Below are 22,557 nucleotides of genomic sequence, written 5' to 3'. Positions count from 1 at the left end.
ACTCTGTACTTTGCTATTTATTTGTAACGATGCATCATATTCATCCTTCTTAAAAATAAAATTTTATAAGTATCTACCTAATTCAAAATAGGGGTTTATTATTCCTTTTTCTGTCAGTTGTACTGTTTAAAGTTTTTTTCCCCCTTCTACAATCAAGACTGCAGTAAATAACTTTGTCTTTATATCCTTACACCCAGATGCTTTTATTTCTGTGAGTTGATTCCCAGGTGTAGTATTCCTAGGAAGAAGGCCATGTATGTTTTAAAATTTTCCTAAATATTGTCAATTGCTTTTCAGAAACTTATAACAATTCACATTTTTATAAATTGTATGAACTAGTAGGTGAGCAGTAATAACTCATTTTCTTTTATGTTTTATTGACTACAATCAAGGTTTGGCATCATTTCATAGTTTGATGGCCATTTGTATTTTCTCTGTTAAGAGTTTCCAGTATTGCTCATTTTCCTATTGAGCTGTTTGTTGTCTTTTAAAAAAAAACACTTAGATATTAGGGATAGTAATTCTTTGTCAATTACATGTTATAAATATTTTTCCTTATGAATTATTTTCTTTCTGACTTTATTTATAGCAGGATTAAAAGTTTTCTCTGTGCTAAATTTGATTTTAAATACTTTCATGAAATTATTGAATTAACTTCCAACTTTATTTGAATATTTCTCACAAGAAGTCAGAGATTTAAAGAAATACATTTTTATATACCACACGCATTTTCTCCTCTGTCCTCTTTGCCGCCTGCTTTAGTTACCCTTATAGTCCTCTTTTCAATATCCATGCCATCTGCCTGTGTCTTCTCCTTTCTGGGGAAATTCTACATTATAGACCTAGCCAATAACTTCTGCGTTTGGAATATAATAAATGTAATAAACATAAATATATAAATACATCATATTTATATCATATATAATATAAATATAATAAATATAATCACTTGAACTATTTAATCAATTTGCCCCATAGCAAAAGCTGATTTATCCAATATTCTTAAAAGTCTTAAAGAGAGGAGTGCTAATCAAATTGCTGTTAAGCACATTATTTAATAATTTATAAGAACTTGATATTTGGTTTCTAGTTCTAAATTCTTTTTTTTTAAAGTTTATTTATTTATTTTGAGAGAGAGAGAGGGAGAGGGAGAGAGGGAGCAAGCGGGGAAGGGCCAGAGGGAGAGGGAAAGAGAGAGCAAGTGGGGGAGGGCCAGAGAGAGAGGGAGCGAGGGAATCCCAAACAGACTCCATGTTTTCAGCATGGGGTTTGAACTCACAAACTGCAAGATCATGACCTGAGCCGAATCAAGAGTCAGATGCTCAACCAACTGAGCCACCTGGGCATCCCTAGTCACTTCCTCGATTAGGTGATTTTATATGGCAAATGGTGATGGTATAGTTACGGCCATTATTATGTTACATCACATAAGACTGGAGGGGGATTGGAAGTCAGGAGATTGTAAGCATGAAAGAACATATGGAAGGAGCCAGGCTGACATTGTTCCTGGCCTACTCCTAACAAAAGAATGGAAGCCTTAGTCCTCTAACCACAGGGAACTGAATTTGGTCAACAACCGTGTGAACTTTAGAAGAGGATTCCAAGTTCCAGAAAGGAATTCAGCCTGGCTGACACCTTGGTTTCAACTTTGAGAGACCTTGAGCAAAGAGACCACTTTTGACATGCCCACATTTTTGCCTTAAGGAAGCCATGAAATAACGCATGGATGTTCTTTCAAGCCACTAATTTTGTGGCAATTTGTTACATAGCAGTGGAAAACCAATACATCTATGGAGAAATGTTTCATGTAATTATGAATCACCTACAATTATGGGTATTTTTCAAGTACATTTCCTCAAATTTAGAGGAAACTTTTATGGGTAATCAAGGGAGATGTTTAGAAAGGGATCACTTTCAGTTAATAAGAACAGAATTTAGGGAGGAGACGGAATTTTTGGAATCTTTTTAGTGATGTAAAGGAGACAGGTGAGTAGAGATGGGGAAATCACTTGGGGTAAGATTTTGACTTGCAGAGGGGGCAAGCATTGAAGAAACTTACAATAGGACACTTCTTGCTAAGAAATTTTTGAAAATGGAAATTTTAGCTTAAAATAGAAAAGATTATGATACAAGAATAGAAAGAAAGTCTAACAATTTAGAAAATCCTATATACTGGCTAAATGTTAAAATTGTTTATTTCTACTTCTGACACTTATATAAAGATGTTTTAAAAGTATTTAACCAACAATTTTTATAGTTCTGAAAATATAACCGAGAGATCCTAAGCACTCCGCCAGCGATTTGGGACAGTGGTTCCTTCTCCCCAAAGATTACTAGTAGCTTGCCCTGCCACAGCTGCCCTTGCCAGCTCTCCCAGTATATCTAGAAGATTGGGCAAGGGAAAGGGGTGTTTGTCAGTTATGAGATTTTGTCTCAGGGGAAGCATTATAGCTCTTCCCTCCTTTTCTATTTCTTTCCCAGATTGTAGGGGGAGTTCTAAGACATTTGCTCTCCCAGAGAGTTGCAGAAATTTCTACTTCTGAAGCAATACGCATTATGTATTTGTAACAGCTAGGTCCCAAGTTATCAAATCTTCAGATTTCAGAAGTCTATTATATAAATCTCCTTCCTCCCCAAATGCAGAGAAATAATTAAATATATTGTGACTTCTTTCAGACTCTTAATGATTTACTTCTCATTTAATGATTAATTTTGGCACTGGTTAGAACACTTTCATGAGTAATTTTTTCTTGTTTCCCAATTCCCAATTGCCCAGACAGTGGACTAGTTCATTCCAAAAATGAAATGAAATGAAATGACATGAAAAATTTTCAAAGTTGTCACTTCTTCTTTATGTAATACTAATTTTCCATATATGAATTATCATTTAATTAGAATGTTTTACTTTTTCTTCACTTCCAAACTACAAAGAAATATAATTCCTTTTGGGAACTGTTTTAGGGGAAATAACAATTTTTGGTTATTTCACAAGAATTATTGTATCTTTAAAGATCTGTGGAGAACCGCAAAATTGAATGGAAATGTAGGCCCAGACAGGCAACAAGACTCATTCATGAGCTTACACTTTAGCCTCAGTGTAATGGGCATGATGAAATTTCATTACTACATATTAGTGTAATTTATTGCTGATGGCACATGTCTAAATTGCAAAATATTAAGTTGCAAAACAACACTCACTGCTCCCCTACCATTTGTATTGCAGCATGTTTAGTACTGGGGAGATCAGATATACATTAAACACGGTCTTAGCATCATAAGACACAGCCCTTGCAGTGAGGGATTTAAGTAAATATTCAAAATAATTTAACATAATATTAAATGTAATAAACCTATTAAAGGTCAACATAACCTTTAAGTTAAACAGAATATTTTTTTTTTTTTTTTTTCTGAAATTTATTGACAAATTGGTTTCCATACAACACCCAGTGCTCATCCCAAAAGGTGCCCTCCTCAATACCCATCACCCACCCTCTCCTCCCTCCCACCCCCCATCAACCCTCAGTTTGTTCTCAGTTTTTAACAGTCTCTTATGCTTTGGCTCTCTCCCTTTCTAACCTCTTTTTTTTTTTTTTCCTTCCCCTCCCCCATGGGTTCCTGTTAAGTTTCTCAGGATCCACATAAGAGTGAGACCATATGGTATCTGTCTTTCTCTGTATGGCTTATTTCACTTAGCATCACACTCTCCAGTTCCATCCACGTTGCTACAAAAGGCCATATTTCATTTTTTCTCATTGCCATGTAATATTCCATTGTGTATATAAACCACAATTTCTTAGCAGCACTCTCAACAATAGCCAAATTATGGAAAGAGCCTAAATGTCCATCAACTGATGAATGGATAAGTTAAACAGAATATTAAAGGTTATTTATAAGGCAACACATGAACACTTGATATATAAGCTATAGAACTATCTGTTCAGGAGCCAGGACTAAAAATTCTCTTGCTTCCATGTCTTGTGATATCTATGTTTCCATTATTGGGGCACCTTTGTCACAGTAAAGGAGTTTTTTGAACTCCTTTGTGAAATATTTCACAGAAATATTTTAGTAGCTCATTTTGTTTATTCACTTTTTCATTTCTCTCATCAACATGATGACATTTTATGTTTGGCAGGCTTACATGAAAAAGGAGAAGTACAAGGTAGTGAGGCTCAAGTTCGAATTTCAGTGTAGGGATTGAGAAGTCTAAAGCAGTCCTAAGAAGTATATTAGTTTGAAATAGATTCAAGGACAAGTAATTGAAAACCTGACTCGGGATGCATTAAACACCTACAGGTTATTTTCTTCCCAGGTGATGAGAATTTGGAGGTAGCATTTTCCTACCTGTGTTCAGCAGCATGATAACGTCAAGGCCAGTGTTTCGGAAAGTACCTTAGACTTTCCCATGATTGTTATTATTGGGTCCAAGATGGCTATCCCAGTACTAGGTTTTACAACTATGTTTAATCAGGCAAAGGGAGGGGGAAAGGAGGAAAAATGGGATAGTGCTAATTATACCTCCTTCCTTCATCCAGAAATGGGCAGCTTCATTTCAGAAGGCATCACCAAAATTTTGTTACATCTCTATTGGTAAGAAGTATGTCATGTGGCCACTCATAGATGAAAAAAAGACTAGGAAAGTGAGTATATAGCTTTCCCAAGCCCTATGGTAGAGCCAGCAAGGCAATAGCTATTATATGCCATGGAACAAAGGACTACTGGGGGTGGGAATATGTGTTTTATATGAACTGTCTCATTTAGTTATCATAATGATGCTGTAAGGAGGTGCTTTTATTATCCCCAGTTTGCATATGAGAAAACTGATGTTAGCTAATTTGTACTAGATGGTTGCTAGGATTCAAACTAGATAGTTGCAGGGATCTGCACTGCCTGTTGAGATTCAAACTCTCTTACTATTTTTTAAATGCAGAGTTCATGTTCTTACTTGCATTATTATTACAGATTTTTAAAATCAGATGTTGCAGACTTTTATGTCAATGATTAAAAACATATTTTGAGCAATGGTAACATGAGTGGAATAAACATATCACCCTCTAAAGATAATAAAGTGAAAGTAGTAATAGTCCATTGAATCTGCAAATTTTGTTCCTTTTTAAAAATCTTCTTTAAAAATTTCATCTTATTTTTCATATAGTAATTTTTCATATTTGGGAGAGAGTCACCACAGACCTTCTGCAGTATGCTCAGGGCAGTGGCATGATTATGAGAACTGACCACTGGGGTCTGGGCTCCATAATCCTGAGAAAAAACACTGCCTGAATCTTTCCGTCTAGAAACTTGATGGATGGATGGCCAATAGTCTTGAAAGGCTTGTAATATTCATTGGATAACAAATTACATAGGGTCAGTCATCTATGAGGGTAGGAACAAGTTAGCTTTTTGGTTTTTAAAGTGAGGTAAACACATATTCTGCTTCCACTGTCTTCCAGGAAGTTGACTATTACTGTTTTCACTATTTATCTTTGAAACATGCTCATTTCCTGATAAAGTTAGTTTATTTTTTTTTCTGATAAAGTTAGTTTAAATGCTAACATTGTTGGAGAAAGAAGGCTATATATGGTTCTTCTGAATTTTCTGGTGGCCCTCATAGAAAAAGCATCAGTATTGACACAGTGTTTTTTAGAGCACGTTGTTTGTTTAAGCTGCGTGTCTTTAAATCCCAGACTCTTACTGTTTTTACGTATACATAAATCAGGGTTAAAAAGAGTCCTTCCTTGGAGGTTGGTTTATTTTATGTGAAACATCTCCCTCTTAATACATATTTGTAATATTCAGGATACTTAGTTGACAAATGAAAATTGTGCATCTTCACTTTAGCATCTTCATGAGGCCACATGTGGGACAGGTAGTCAGTGGGTTGCACTGTATTATTGTAACTGGATTCTCAAGGGAATGGGTAAGCTTCCCTCTGCCCCCTTATCTAAAATCTATAGCCAGACTCCCAACATCTTCCCTTCCACCTGGTCATCTATTCATCCACCATCCTGGACTCATGTTTGAAATGTATACTACCCTTAACAAGACTTACAGTGAAGGTGCTATTGTCTAGGGTAGCAGAAAGCATTCCCTAGCAACACCAAAAGAGTTTAAACTTTGTGCTTTTATCCTAGGATGTAAGTATTATTTTCTTTATGTATAAACTGCAACATATTGTTAAACATATGGAAGGTGGGGCGCCTGGGTGGCTCAGCCGGTTAAGTGTCCAACTTCAGCTCAGGTCATGATCTCACGGTCTGTGAGTTCGAGCCGCGTGTTGGGCTCTGTGCTGACAGCTCAGAGCCTGGAGCCTGCTTCAGATTCTGTGTCTCCCTCTCTCTCTGACCCTCCCCTATTCATGCTCTGTCTTTCTCTGTCTCAAAAATAAGTAAACATTAAAAAAAATTTTTTTAAAAACATATGGAAGGTGGACTAAGTTGGTAACTACTAGTATAACCGATCCTCTTACTTGTTAATTTTTAATTTGGATATGTTAATGTCTCATGGTCCAAAGTTTCAGTTCATAGTCATTCACAATCAGTTAACCCATGAAGTTGCAAGGTGAATTTACTAAGATGGCTGCTATAAGTAATATCCAGTTTATACACCATATTTTGGAGGTTCCCTTCTAGAATGCTTGGGATTTGAAAAGCATTTCCCCATATGTATAAATTATGGGGAAGATCAGTCCCATATTAGAGATAGTCCTCATTATTCTTCTCAATTGCTCCCTAGAAGGAATTTCCTCTTGGCCCTGTTGCTACTGCTATTATCCTGCTAGTCTCCTTGTCCAACCTTTTAAAGTTGACCATACTTGCCTCTTTTCCTTTGTAGCTCAACTCTTGAGTTTCTTTTTTTATGCCATTTATTTCTCCTCTCCTTCTCTTTACTAGAACTTCCACTTCCAGAGGTAAAGGGGACCTCTTTCCTCAACTCTCTGGTCTTGATAATCCAGTGTCTCCTCATTGTCTTCTTGTCTCCACTGGCTGCTGCTTGTCTCTTCTCTTCACAGAACTTCCTTCTCTTTTTTCACCCCAAAGATGGGGACACATCCCAGCACAGGTTCTGTGCTCTCAGAAAGTGTTTCTTTTTTCATGCTTTTTACTATTACCTCTGCCTGGTATAACCAGGGATTGAGGGGAATGACCACCTTATCTCCCGTAACATCTCAGATCTCAAGTCTTACATCTGCTTACTGGACATCTTTTGAATACCTCTTGTCACCTTAAAAATCCATGTTTCTAAGATTTCTTTTAAAAAACTTTTTTTTTTTTGATATTCTGTTTGGTACAATGGATTATTCTTCACTTCTCCCTCCATCTCCAGACTTCTGGTAATCTTTGGATTTTCTGTCATAACAAACACCATCTTAATGCCCCTTTCTTTATGGCGTTTCTCACATCTATCTCTTGTGATCCCTCTCTCATCTATGTCACTTATGTCCCATTGAAATCCTCTCCAATTGGTCTCTTTGTTCAGCTCAATCTATTCTGTTTACTACTGTTATATTTATTTTCCAGATTGGCATATTCGCTAAAACTTCAGTGGCTTTTTTCTGGAGAAAAGGAGCCAAACCTGACATGGAGGGTGTCTTTACAGTTTATTTTATCTCTCCCTGTTCAGTCATATCTTCTAGTTCTCAATCAATTGAGCTATTTATGGTTCCACAGATAGTAGTGCAAACACTTCTGCCTATGGCCCTTAGCTGATACTTTCTCCCTGCCTGAAATGTTCCTTCAGTTTCTACTTCTGTTATTCTCCTAATGCCTTACACTCCCTCCCTGGACTGTATTATCTATGCCCAGCGATTCAGTTAACACCCCATACTTGGCAAAGTGCTCATTGTTATAGACAACAGAATCCTCTCAAGCTAGTTTACACAGAAGGGATTTCTTGAGAGAGGTATGTAGCTCATAGAACCTAGCAGACTCTAGGCTGAGCTTCCAAAAATAATGTCAGGACCTAGAAGGCTAAGGGAATTGTGCCTTTGTATTAATCAGGGAGCTGCTAGAACAGCTCCTGACTCCAGCTCCAGAACCTTTTTGTCCTTGCTGTGATCGGTACCAACGGAATGGATGCTACATATCCAGACTCTTTTGACAAAATGCAGTTCTCAAGCATGGTCTGTCATGAATGTATTTGACTGGAGGAACTTAATTACACTTCTGCATTAATCATTTTTTTGGAGGGAGGGGACCATGCGAGAATTCAGTGCTAGGAAAAGAGGATTTACACTGTGGAGACTTATCAAAATGGGACTCACCCCAAATCTATATATTTAGCTCGGAACTCAATTCTCAGCTCTAGCCTTTGTGTAGACAACTTTATTTGAATATCTTAGAAGCACTTCAAACTTGCCAAGTCCAATGCCAAACTTAACCATCTTCACCACAAATACCTGATGCTGTTCTTAGATCCCAAATTTGTGAAGGGGCCTACTGTCCACTTCCAGTTGTCAGGAAAGACACTGGAATCAGCCTCAATTCCATCTCCATCTACCATGCATCCTGTGCTCTTTCAGTCTTGCTGCCATGTCACCTATACTTCCTAAGAATATGCCATTTATCTGATGCACTTTTTCCCTTCACACTGCCCTAAAACAGGCTCTTATCTGTTTTAAATTATCTCTTGTCTCTACATAGTGAAAGCCTCATTACTGCCCTCACCTCTAATGCCCCCTCCCCAGGGCTGCAAGAATGAGTTTCTAATGTGTTCTGACTAATCACCACTCTGCTCAGAAAATTTCAGTAAAGATCCTATGGCCCAGAGGATAAAATATAAAGATCTTTTGAGAAATTCAGGAATCACTATTACCTGGCCCCACACATTTCACATTCTGAAGTCTGCATGTAAGCAATACTAAGTGATTATAATTCCCTGAACACATTCTGCTTTTTCATGCTGAGCCCTGTCTCTGGAAGGATCCCCCAAATATTCCTCTTGTCAAACTCCTCTTAATTTTTTAAGTTAGGTGTATTTATTTGCCTCTGGGTAACAGTCAGTGTAATCAGACATCGACAGTTTCTCCTTTAGGTGTTAGTTTTGGATGTAATTGTTATTTTTTCACCCCTTCTTCATTCCCTTCTTTTTCTTCAGAACTATTGGAGAAATGGAGAATAGCTCAAGGCCTTCAAATTTCTCTTGTGCTCAAAAGTCAACCAGCATATTCTTCAGTGTCTTGTCTTGAGTGTCACTGAAGGAGGGGAAAGTAGCAAATGTAAAATAAATGGACATTGACAGTTCTGAATCCTTTCTGCTATTAATTAGAGTTTGAAGATTTTGGAAACATAAAACCAAATGCCTTTGTATTTCCTTCCATTAATGGTGGACTTGACTTTATTCAGCTTTTCTTTTACTTCTAACTTACTGAGGCTTGAATTCAGGTTCAAAAGAAATGGTCCTCAAGTTATTTCTCAATCTCTTTCTCCCACCCACTCTGAAACTTGGAATATTTATTAGGGGATAAATTATCCAAGGGGACGTTTATTATTATTATTATTTTAAAAAGCTTTTTATTTTAATTCCAGTAGACTTAAAATACAGTGCTACATTAGTTTCGGGTGTACAATATAGTGATTCAACAATTCTGTACCTTACTCAGTGCTCATCATGATAAGTATACTCTTTAATCCTCATCAACTATTTCACCCATCCCTCCAACTACCACCATTCTGGTAACCATCAGTTTGTTCTGTATAGCTAAGAGTCGTTTCTTGGTTTCTCACTCTCTCTCTTTCTTCTTTGTTCATTTGTTTTGTTTCTTAAATTTCATATATGAGTGAAATCATATGGTATTTGTCTCTCTCTGACCTATGTTGCTTAGCATAATGCTCTCTAGCTCCATCCATGTCATTGCAAATGACAAGATTTCATTCTTTTTTATGGCTAAATAATATTTATTGTGTATATATATCACTTCTTTATTCATTCATCTATTGATAGACACTTGGGATGCTCCCATTATTTGGCTATTGTAAATAATGCTTCAATAAACATGGGGGTGCATATATCCTTTCAAATTAGTGTTTTTGTATTATTCCCATTAATAGAATTACTGGATTGTCAGGTAGTTCTATTTTGAATTTTTTGAGGAACCTCCACACTGTCTTCCACAGTGGATGCGCCAGTTTGCATTCCCACCAACAGTGCATGAGTGTTCCTTTTCTCCATATTCTCGCAAACTCCTGTTGTTTCTTGTGTTGTTGATTTTAGCCATTCTGACAAATGTGAGATGATATATCATTGTAGTTTTTTTCTTCCCACAATTTTATTTAGATTATAGTTAGTTAACATATAGTGTAACACTGTTTTCAGTAGTAGAATTTAGTGATTCATCACTTACATATAACACCCAGTGCTCAAGAAAACAGGTGCCCTCCTTAATACCCATCACTCATTTAACCCATCCCCACCCACCTCCCTTCATTAACCCACATATTTGTTCTCTGTTATAAACAGTATCTTATGGTTAGTTTCCCTCACTTTCTCTCTTTTCCCCCCTTCCAATATGTTCATCTATTTTGTTTCTTAAATTCCACATATGAGTGAAATTGTATGGTATTTGTCTTTCTCTGCCTGATTTATTTCACTTAGCATAATACACTCTACCTCCGTCCACGTCATTGCAAATGGCAAGATTTCATTCCTTTCGATAGCTGAGTAATATTCCATTGTATATATATACCTCATCTTTATCCATTCATCAGCCGATTGACATTTGGGTTCTTTCCATAGTTTGGCTATGGTTGATAATGCTGCTATAAACATTGGGGACATGTACCTGTTGGAATGTGTATTTTTGTATCCTTTTCATAAATGTCTAGTGGTAAAATTGTTGGATTGTAAAGTAGTTCTATTTTTAACTTTTTAAGGAAGCCCCATACTGTTTTCCATGGTGGCTGTACAAGTTTGCATTCCCACCAACACTGCAAGGGGATTCTCCTTTTTCCGCATCCTCACCAACAGTTGTTGTTTCTTATGTTGTTAATTTTAGCCATTCTGACAGGTGTGAGGTTATATCTCATCATGGTCATGCTTTATGTTTCCCTGATGATGAGTGATGTTGAGCATTTTTTCATGTGTCTGTTGGCCATCTCTATCTCTTCTTTGGAAAAATGCCTATTCATGTCTTCTGCCCACTTCTTAACTGGATTGTTTGTTTTTTGGACATTGAGTTTAATAAGTTCTTTATATATTTTGAATACGAACTCTTTATCAGATATGTCATTTACAAATATCTTCTCCCATTCCATCAGTTGCCTTTTAGTTTTGTTGATTGTTTCCTTCACTGTGCAGAAGGTTTCTATCTTGATGAGGTCCCAATAGTTCATTTTTACTTTTGTTTCCTTTTCCTCTGGCAATGTGTCTAGTAAGAAGTTGTTCTGGCTAAGGTCAAAGAGGTTGCTGCTCATGTTCTCCTCTAGGATTTTGATGGTTTCCTGTCTCACATTGAAGTCTTTCATCCATTTTGAATTTATTTTTGTGTATGATGCAAGAAAGTGCTCCAGGTTCATTTTGCATGTTGCTGTCTAGTTTTCCCAACACCGTTTGTTGAAGATACTTTTTTCCATTGGATATTATTTCCTGCTTTGTAAAAGATTAGTCAGCCCTATTGCTGTGGGTCCATTTCTGGGTTTTCTATTCTGTTGCACTGATCTATGTGTCTGTTTTTATGCCAGTACCATATGGTCTTGATGACTATGGTTTCATAATATAGCTTGAAGTTTGGAATTGTGATGTCTCCAGCTTTGCTTTCCTTTTTCAAGATTGCTTTAGCTATTTGGGGCCTTTTGTGGTTACAAATTTTAGGATTGTTTGTTCTAGCTCTGTGAAAAATGTTGATGGTATTTTGATAGGGATTGCATTAAATGTGTAGATTGCTTTGAGTATTATAGACATTTTAATAATGTTTGTTCTTCATGAGCATGGAATTTTTTCCATTTCATTGTATCCTCTTCCATTTCTTTCATAAGTGCTCTATAGTGTTCAAAATGCAGATCTTTTACCTCTTTGGTTAGGTTTATTTCTAGGCATCTTAAGGTTTTTGGTTGTAATTGTAAATGGGATTGATTCCTTGATTTCTCTTTCTGCTGTGTCACTTTTGGTGTATAGAAATGCAACAGATTTCTGTATGTTGATTTTATATCCTGAAACTTTGTTGAATTCATGTGTTAATTCTAGAGTCTTGGTAGAGTCTTTCAGGTTTTCTATATAGAGTGTCATGTCATTTGTAAATAGTGTAAGTTTGACTTCTTCCTTGCCAGTTTGGATGCCTTTTATTTCTTTTGGTTGTCTGATTGCTGAGGCTAAGACTTCCAGTACAATGTTAAATAGTAACAGTGAGAATGGACATCCCTGTCTTGTTCCTGATTGTGGAAGAAAAGCTCTCAGTTTTTTCCCATTGAGGATGATATTAGTTGTGGGTCTTTCATATACGGCCTTTGTGATGTTGAGGTGTGTTCCCTCTATCCCTACTTTGTTGAGAGTTTTTATCAAGAATGGATGCTGTATTTTGTCAAATGCTTTTTGTGCATCTATTGAGAGGATCATATGATTCTTATCCTTTCTTTGATTAATGTGGTGTATCATGTTAATTGATTTGTGACTATTGAACCACTCTTGCAGACCAGGAATTAATCCCACTTGATCATGGTGATTCTTTTAATGTACTGTTGGGTTCAATTTGCTAGTATCTTGTTGAGAATTTTTGAATACAGATTCATCACGGATATTGGTCTGTAATTCTTCTGTTTAGTGGGGTCTTTGTCTGGTTTTGGAATCAAGGTCATGCTGACCTTATAGACTGAATTTGGAAGTTTTTCTTCCATTTCTATGTTTTGGGACAGTTTGAGAAGAATAGGTATTAATTTTTCCGTAAATGTCTGGTGGAATTCCCCTGGGAAGCCAACTGGCCCTGGACTTTTGCTTGTCAGGAGATTTTTGATTATTGATTCAATTTCTTTCCTGGTTATGGGTTTGTTCAAATTATCCATTTCTTCCTGTTTTAGTTTTGATAGTTTGTATGTTCCTAGGAATCTGTCCATTTCTTCCAGATTGCCCTGTTTGTTGGCATATAATTTTTCATAATATTTTCTTATAATTGCTTGTATTTATGTGGTGTTGGTTGTGATCTCTCCTCTTGTATTCATGATTTTATTTATTTGGGTCCTTTCTCTTTTCTTTTGATAAGTATGGCTTATAAATTTTGTTAATTCTTTGAAAGAACCAGCTCCTGGTTTCATTAGTCTGTTCCACTGTTTTTGTTTGTTTGTTTCTATATCATTTATTTCTGCTCTAGTCTTGAATATTTCCCTTCTTCTGCTCATTTTAGGCTTTATTTGCTGTTCTTTTTCCAGCTCCTGTAGGTATAAGGTTAGGTTGTGTACTGAGACTTTCTTGCTTCTTTAGATAGGCCTATATTGCTATATACTAATCTCTTAGGACTGCCTTTGCTGCATCCCAAAAGGTTTGGACTGTTGTATTTTCATTTTCATTTGCTTCCATGTACTTTTAATGTTCTCTTTAATTTCTTGGTTAACTTATTCATTCTTTAGTAGGATGTTCTTTAATCTCCAAGTATGCATGGTATTTTTCAAATTTTTTTCTTGTGGTTGATTTCAAGTTTCATAGCGTTGTGGTCTGAAAATATACATAGTATGACCTCAGTCTTTTTGTACTTGTTGGGGGCTGATTCATGACCCATGTATGATCTATTCTGGAGAATGTTACATATACACTCAAGAAGAATGTGTATTCTGCTTTAGGATGAAATGTTCTGAATATATCTGTTAAGTCCATCTGGTCCAATGCATCATTCAAAGCCACTGTTTCCTAGGTGATTTTCTGGTTAGATGATGTGTCCATTGTTGTAAGTGGGGTGTTGAAGTCTCCTATTCTTATTGTATTATTATCAATGAGTTTCTTTATGTTTGTTATTCATTTATATATTTGGGTTCTTCCAAGTTGGGGGCATAAATATTTACAATTGTTAGATCTTCTTAGTGGATAGACCCCTTAATTTTGATATAATGCCCGTCTTCCTGTCTTGTTACAGTCTTTGGTTTAAAATCTAGTTTGTCTGAAATAAGTATATCTATGCTGGCTTTCTTTTGAGATCCATTAGCATGAAAGATGGTTCTCTATACCCTCACTTTCAATCTTCAGGTGTCTTTAGGTCTAAAATGAGTCTCTTGTAGGTAACATATAGATTGGTGTTGTTTTTTTAATCCATTCGTATATCCTTTTGATTGGAGGAGTTAGTCCATTTACATTCAGAGTGATTATTGATATGAATTGAGTTCCTTTGTAGTCTATTCCTTTCTAGTCTTTATTGCTTTTGCTCCTTTTTTCCCCACTTAAAGCATCCCCTTTAATATTTCTTTCAGGATATGTTTAGTGGTCACAAACTCCTTTTTTGTTTGTTTGTCTTTGAAACTCATTATCCCTCTTTCTATTCATAATTGAAGGCTTGCTGGATAAAATATTCTTGGCTGCATATTTTTCCATTCAGCACATTGAATATATCATGCCATTCCCTTCTAGCCTGCCAAGTTTCTGTGGACAGATTTGCTGTGAACCTAATATGTCTTCCCTTGTAGGTTAAGGACTTTTTTTCCCTTTGCTGCTTTCAGGATTCTTTCTTGGTCTGTATATTTTGTGACTTTCACTATGATATGTCTTGGTGATGGCTGGCTTTTGTTAAATTTAAGGGGAGTTCTCTGTGCTTCTTGAGTTTTGACATCTGTTTCCTTCCACACATTAGGGAAGTTTTCAGCAATAATTTGCTCAAATAAGCCTTCTGCCCCTTTTTCCCCTCCTTCATATTTTTGGGATTCCTATAATATGAATGTTATTATGCTTTTAAGAGTCGCTGAACTCCATAAGCCTACATTCATGATCCAATACCTTTCTTTCCCTCTTTTTTTCAGCTTCACTATTTTCCATAATTTTATCTTCTGTATCACTGATTCCTCTGCTTGCTCATCCTTGTTATGGCATCCATTTGTGTTTGCATCTTGGTTATATCATTTTTATTTTGCCTGACTAATTTTTAGTTCTATTATCTCTGCACTAAGGAATTTTCTAGTGTCTTCTATGCTGTTTTCAAGCCCAGCTAATATCCTTATAATTATTGTTATAAATTCCAGTTTACACATCTTATTTATGTATGTATTGATTAAATTCCTGGCAGTTACTTCTTCCTATTCTTTCTTTTGGGGTGATTTCTATCTTGTCATATTGTCAAAGTCACTGTTTCTTTTGTGTGATGGTTAGGAAAGCCTGCTATATTCCTGCTTCTGGGAGTATTGACTATATACATATACATATACATATACATATACATATACATATACATATACATATATGTATCATACATATATGCATATATATAATTTAAAAATTAATATGTATATAATAAGTTAAAAAATTGTTTCTTTTCTGTATCCCAAGAAGAAAAAAAGAAATACAGAAGAAAAAAAAACCCTAAAGGAAGCTGGATCCTATTTCCTCTGGAGCTGAAGCTTTGCAGTACTGTATGATCACTAGACATAGTGAAAGGAGGGATTTATACTGGTCTTCTGTGGGTGGAGTCTGCTGCGCTGAATCTCTGGGTGACTTATCCTGGTGGAGATGCACCTGCCAGGCACAGTGAGATGAGGCTAAGCGGCTCTTACCTCCACTTGGTGGTGCTATTTTGCTCACTGAAGTTGGTCAGTGCTGAGGGGTGTGGAGAGGGAATGGCCTCAATCTGGTCTCTGGTCCCGTCCCCAGAGTGGTGAGCTCATGCCTGCCACTCTTCAGAAAGCCCTCACGGAAGAGTAAACAATCACCTCTCTTGTGTCTCCAGGTTCCACCAGATCCCCACCTTCACTCTGCCTACATCTGAGCTGTCCTCCTACCTAGCAGTACAGCACTGCTGTGTTTTATCTCAGGCGTGGGCTGAGCTTAAAAACGTCAAATTTTAGAGATCTACATGATTCCAACTTGCACTAATCCTCTGGGGGAAGCTTTCATTGCATTGTGACCAGTTCAGGCTTGCTCTAGAAATTGGTTGCATGACTGCATAGTGGTTCTGAGTTTATGGTAAAGTGCTGGTCATGGCTTGCTGCTCTCAGTCAGTGTCCCCATTCCTATGTTTGTGAACAGACAGCTCAGTGGTGCCCACTGGGTCTCTTGCCCCCTGAGAGGCTGTTCTACCTCAGTTCTATTTTTAATTTTTTGAGGAACCTCCATACTGTTTTCCAGAGTGGCTGCACCAGTTTGCATTCCCACCAACAATGCAAAAGAGGTCCTCTTTCTCTGCATCCTCACCAACATCTGTTGTTGCCTGAGTTGTTCATTTTAGCCGTTCTGACAGGTGTGAGGTGGTGTCTCATGGTGGTTTTGATTTGTATTTCCCTGATGATGAGTGATGTTGAGCATTTTTTTATGTGTCTGATAGCCATCTAGATGTCTTCTTTTGAAGTGTCTATTCATGTCTTTTGCCCATTTCTTCATTGGATTATTTGTTTTCTTTGGTATTGAGTTTGATAAGTTCTTTACCGATTTTGGATACTAACCCTTTATATGACATATTTGATATGTCATTTGCAAATATCTTCTGTAATTCTGTTGGTTGTCTTTTAGTTTTGCTGATTGTTTCCTTTGCTGTGCAGAAGTTGGTTTTTTTTTTTCCAATCTTGATGAGATCCCAATAGTTCAGTTTTGCTTTTGTTTCTCTTGCTTCTGGAGACGTGTTGAGTAAGAAGTTTCTGTGGCCAAGGTCAAAGAGGTTTTTGCCTGCTTTCTCCCTCTAAGATTTTGATGGCTTCCTGTCTTATATTTATATCTTTAATCCATTTTGAGTTTATTTTTGTGTATGGTGTAAGAAAGTGGTCCAGGTTCATTCTTATGCATGTCATTGTCCAGTTTTCCCAACACCATTTGCTGAAGAGACTGTCTTTATTCCATTGGATACTCTTTCCTGCTTTGTCAAAGATTAGTTGGCCATGCATTTTCTGGGTCCATTTCTGGGTTCTGTATTCTGTACCATTGATCTAAGTGTCTGTTTTTGTGACAGTACCATACAGTCTTGATGATTACAGCTTTATAATACATCTTGAAGTCTGGGATTGTGATGCCTCCAGCTTTGGTTTTCTTTTTCAGGATTGCTTTGGCGATTCAGGGTCTTTTCTGTTTCCATACAAATTTTAGGATTGTTTGCGCTAGCTCTGTGAAGAATGCTGGTGTTATTTTGATAGGGATTGCATTGAATATGTAGATTGCTTTGGTAGTGTCGACATTTTAACAATATTTGTTCTTCCAATCCATAAGCATGGAATATTTTTCCTTTTTGTGTGTGTGTTTGTGTCTTCTTCAATTTCTTTCATAAGCTTTCTATAGTATTCAGTGTATAGATTTTTCACCTCTTTGATTATGTTTATTCCTAGGTATTTTATGGTTTTTGGTACAATTGTTAATGGGATTGATTCCTTGATTTCTCTTTCTGTTGTTTCATTTTTGGTGTATAGAAATGCAACCAATTTATGTGCATTGATTTTATATCCTGGGATTTTGCTGAATGCCTGGATCAGTTCTAACAGTTTTTTTGTGGAATCTTTTGGGTTTTCCATGTAGAGTGTTATGTCATCTGCAAAGAGTAATAGTAGACTTCCTCCTTGCCATTTTGGATACCTTTTATTCCTTTGTGTCGTCTGATTGCTGAGGCTAGGACTTCCAATATTATGTTGAATAGCAGTGGTGAGAGTGGACATCCCTGTCATCTTCCTGACCTTAGGGGGAACGCTCTCAGTTTTTTTCCATTGAAGATGACATTAACAGTGGGTCTCTCATGTATGGCTTTTATGATCTTGAGATTTGATCCTTCTATCCCTACTTTCTTGTGTTTTTTTTATCAAGAAATGATGCTGTATTTTACCAAATGCTTTCTCTGCATCTGTTGAGAGGATCATGTATTCTTGTCCTTTCTTTTATTAATATGATGTATCACATTAATTGATTTGTGGATATTGAACCAGACTTGCATCCCAGGTATAAATTCCATTTGATCATGGTGAATAATTCTTTTAATGTATTGTTGGATCCTGTTGTATAGTATCTTGAGAATTTTTGCATCCATATTCATCAGGGAAATTGGTCTGTAGTTTTCCTTTTTAATGGGGTCTTTGTCAGGTTTTGGAATGAAGGTCAGCCTGACCTGATAGAATGAGTTTGGAAGTTTTCCTTCCATTTCCATTTTTTGGAACAGCTTCAAAAGAATAGGTGTTAACTCTTCTTTAAATGTTTGGTAGAATTCCCCTGGAAAGCCGTCTGGCCCTGGATTTTTGGGGGAGGTTTTTTTTTTTTTTTTAAATTTTTTTTTTCAACATTTATTTATTTTTGGGACAGAGAGAGACAGAGCATGAACGGGGGAGGGGCAGAGAGAGAGGGAGACACAGAATCGGAAACAGGCTCCAGGCTCCGAGCCATCAGCCCAGAGCCCGACGCGGGGCTCGAACTCACGGACCGCGAGATCATGACCTGGCTGAAGTCGGACGTTTAACCGACTGCGCCACCCAGGCGCAGGGGAGGTTTTTGATTATTGATTCAATTTCTTTACTGGTTATGGGTCTGTTCAAATTTTCTATTTCTTCCTGGTTCAGTTTTGGTAGTTCATATGTTTCTAGGAATTTGTCCATTTCTTTCAGATCACCCAATTTATTAGCATACAATTGCTCATAATATTCTCTTAATATTTGTATTTCTGCTGTGTTGGTTGCGATCTCTCATCTTTCATTCTTGATTGTATTTTTTGGGTCCTTTACTTTTTATTTTTGTTCAAACTGGCTAGGGGTTTATCAACTTTGTTAATTGTTTCAAAGAACCAGCTCCTGGTTTCTTTGATCTGTTCTGATCAGTGTTTTGACAGCATTAATTTCTGCTCTAATCTTTATTATTTCCTGTTTTCTGCTGGTTTTGGGTTTTTATTTGGTGTTCTTTTTCCAGCTCTTTAAGGTGTGAGGTTAGGTTGTGTATCTTGGACCTTTCTTCCTTCTTTAGGAAAGCCTGGATTGCTATATACTTACCTCTTATGACTGCCTTTGTTGCATCCCAGAGGTTTTGGGCTGTGGTGTTATCATTTTCATTGACTTCCATGTACTTTTTAACTTTCTCTTTAACTTCTTGGTTAACCCATTCATTCTTCAGTAGGATGTTCTTTAGTCTCCAAAATATTTGTTGTCTTTCCAAATTTTTTCTTATGGTTGATTTGGAGTTTCATAGCGTTGTGGTCTGAAAATATGCACAGTTTGATCTCCATCTTTTTGTATTTGTTGAGGGCTGATTTGTGCCCCAGTGTGTGATCTATTCTGAAGAATGTTCCATGTGCATTCGAGAAGAATGTATATTCCACTGCTTTTGGATGAAGTGTTCTGAATATATCTGTTAAGTCCATCCAGATTAGTGTGTCATTTAAAGCCATTGTTTCCTTGTTGGTTTTCTGCTTAGATGATCTGTCCATTGTTGTAAGTGGGGTGTTGAAGTCCCCTACGCTTATGGTATTATTATCAATGAGTTTCTTTGTTTGTGATTAACTGATTTATATATTTGGGTGTTTCACGTTGAAGGCATAAATATTTACAATTGTTAGATCTTCTTGGTAGATAGATCCCTTAATTATGATATAATGCCCTTCTTCATCTCTTGTTACAGTCTTTATTTTAAAATCTAGCTTGTGTGATATAAGTATGGCTACTCTGGCTTTCTTTTGGCAACCATTAGCACCATAGGTTGTTCGCCATCCCCTTACTTTCAATATGAAGGTGTCTTTATGCCTAATATAGGTCTCTTGGGGTGCCTGGGAGGGCTCAGTCGGTTAAGTGTTTAACTTCAGCTTAGGTCATGACCTCATGGTTTGTGGTTTCCAGCTGCACATAACACTCTATGCTGACAGCTCAGAGCCTGGAGCCTGCTTCAGATTTGGTATCTCCCCCTCTCTCTGGTCCTCCCCAGCTTTTGCTCTGTCTGTCTGTCTCTCTCTCAAAAATAAAAGTACATTTAAAAAATGGTTCTTTTGTAAACAGCATATAGATGGATATTGTTTTCTTATCCATTCTGTTACCCTACATCTTTTGATTGGAGCATTTAATCCATTGACATTTAGAATGAGTACTGAAAGATTTGAACTTATTGCCATTGTGTTGCCTGTAGAGTTGGAGTTTCTGGTTGTGTTCTCTGGTCCTTTCTAGTCTTTGTTGCTTTTGGTCTTTTTTGTTTTATTTTGTCTTTTCTCCTTTCAGAGAATCCCCCTTAATATTTCTTGCCGGCTGGTTTAGTGTTACAAATTCCTTTAGTTTTTGTTTGTCTGGGAAACTCTTTATTTTTCCTTGTATTTTGAATTACAGCCTTGCTGGATAAAGATTTATTGGCTATGTACTTTTTCAATTTAGCACATTGAAAATATCCTGCCACTCCTTTCCGGACTGCCAAGTTTCTGTGGATAGGTCTGCTGCAAACCTAATCTGTCTCCCTTGTAGGTTAAGGGCTTTTTTTCCCTTGCTGATTTCATGATTCTTTCCTTGCCTGAGTATTTTGTGAATTTGACAATGATATGTCTTGCCGATGGTCGGTTTTTGTTGAATCTAATGGGAGTTCTCTGTGCTTCCTGGATTTTGATGTCTGTGTCTTTCCCCAGGTTAGGAAAGTTTTTCTGCTATGGTTTGCTTACATAAACCTTCTACCCCTTTTTCTCTTTCTTCATCTTCTGGCATCCCTATGATTCGGATGTTATTCCTTTTTAATAAGTCACTGAGTTCTCTAAATCTTATATCGTGCTTTTTTGCCTTAGTCTCCCTCTTTTTTTCTGCTTCATTATTCTCCATAAGTTTGTCCTCTGTATCACTAATTTGCTGCTCTGCTTCATCCATCCTTGCCACCATGGCATCCATTTGAGATTGCATCTCAGTTATTGCATTTTTAATTTCTTCCTGACTAGATTTTACTTCTTTTATCTTTGCAGAAAGGGATCTATGCTGGTATTCTTACTATTGTGATCCTAAATTCTGGTTCAGACATCTTACTTATATCTGTGTTGTTTAAGTCCCTGGGTGTCTCTGTTCTTTCTTTTAGGGTGAATTCTTTCATTTCATCATTTTGGAAGAAGAAAAAGAATTAATAGAATAAAAAAATAAGTTAAAAAAAATTAAAAACAACACGAAAAAAATCAAATAAAGGAAGCTATATCCTAGGTATGTTTTGATCGAGTTGTTGAAAGAAGCTTGGTAGAATAGAGACGAAAGGGAAAGAAAAGAAAAAAAGAGGAAAAAAAATAAGAAAATGTTTAAAATTCTTAAAAAATGTATGCAATAAAATAGAATAAAATGGAATGAAGAAAGTAAAATAGACTTTCTTTTTTTTGCAAAAAAATTTGCAAAAAACTAAAAAATATCAGAAATAAGAAAAATCTTTTTTATAAAAATGGAAAATAAAAATGAATTTCTTCCTTTTCTGTATCCAAGAATAAGAAAAAAAATGAATAAATGGACCATAAAACAGAATGATATCTGAGGGAAATTACATCCATTTCCCCTCCAGAAGTCAAACTATGAAGCACTTTATAGTCTGTACACTAAGTAGGGCAGGAGACTTGTAGTCGTCCTCTAGGGCTTGCTTGAGGCAAGTTGGATGGGGCTTGGTGTAATGGCTCTGTTCTCTACTAGGCGGTGCTGCTTAGTTTACTAGGGTATATCTATGTGGCTGCGTACACATGTATGTGCATGCGTGGGAGGGGTGAAAAAGGCATCACCCATCTTCTCAGTCTCTAGCATCAGAACTCTGTGCTCTCGTCAATCGGCAATCAAGCACCCTTCGTTTGTTTCCAGCTTCTGTCCACTTCCCACTTCTACACTGTCTGCAACCAACCTGTCAGCCTGTCAAACAGCACCTGCCTCCTGAATTTTATCTCAGATGGGGCTGTGTTTCCAAACCCCTCCTGAGGGCCCTGTGGCTTGGACCCATTCTGACACTCTGGAGGAGGGCCTCATTGAGCAATGGCCAGGTGCTGGCCCACCCCCAAAATGCTTATGCTACTGTGTCATTGCAGAGGCCCGGAAACTGTGGTTGGGTGCCATTCCACCCCTGAAAAATTTCACTTGATCATATAGCAGCAGTAGTTCAGGGACTATGGTAAATCACACATGTGGCACCAGGCTTCACTGCACCCTAGTGTCTTTGTTCCAGCACCAGCAAACATGGCTGTAATCTGGGGTCCATTGGGACCATTTCCTGTGGGTAGGCTATAAGGCCTCTACCAAATGTCTTCCTGACAGGGGAACTGCCTCTCCCCATATGGGCCTCAGACCTTGCTGTCTGCTCCTGGGGATTCACTGTACCCACCAGAGCCCCACCAGGTATTGATCTACAGAGTTTCTGATGCTGTGCTTCTCTGCTTATAGAGTCCTAATGGTAATGAAACCTTCTCTTTTCTCCTTTTTCTTTTTCTTTTTCAGTTCCTTATGGGTGTTTCCACTCTTTCTTTATCTCCAGCTGCTTTTGGGGGAAGGGCTTTTCCTATACTCTCCCCCC

The sequence above is a fragment of the Prionailurus viverrinus genome, chromosome B1 (assembly GCF_022837055.1).
Source record: "Prionailurus viverrinus isolate Anna chromosome B1, UM_Priviv_1.0, whole genome shotgun sequence".
Classification (NCBI taxonomy): Eukaryota; Metazoa; Chordata; class Mammalia; order Carnivora; family Felidae; genus Prionailurus; species Prionailurus viverrinus.
The sequence above is the reverse complement of the archived record's forward strand: the minus strand, read 5'-3'. Positions refer to the sequence as shown.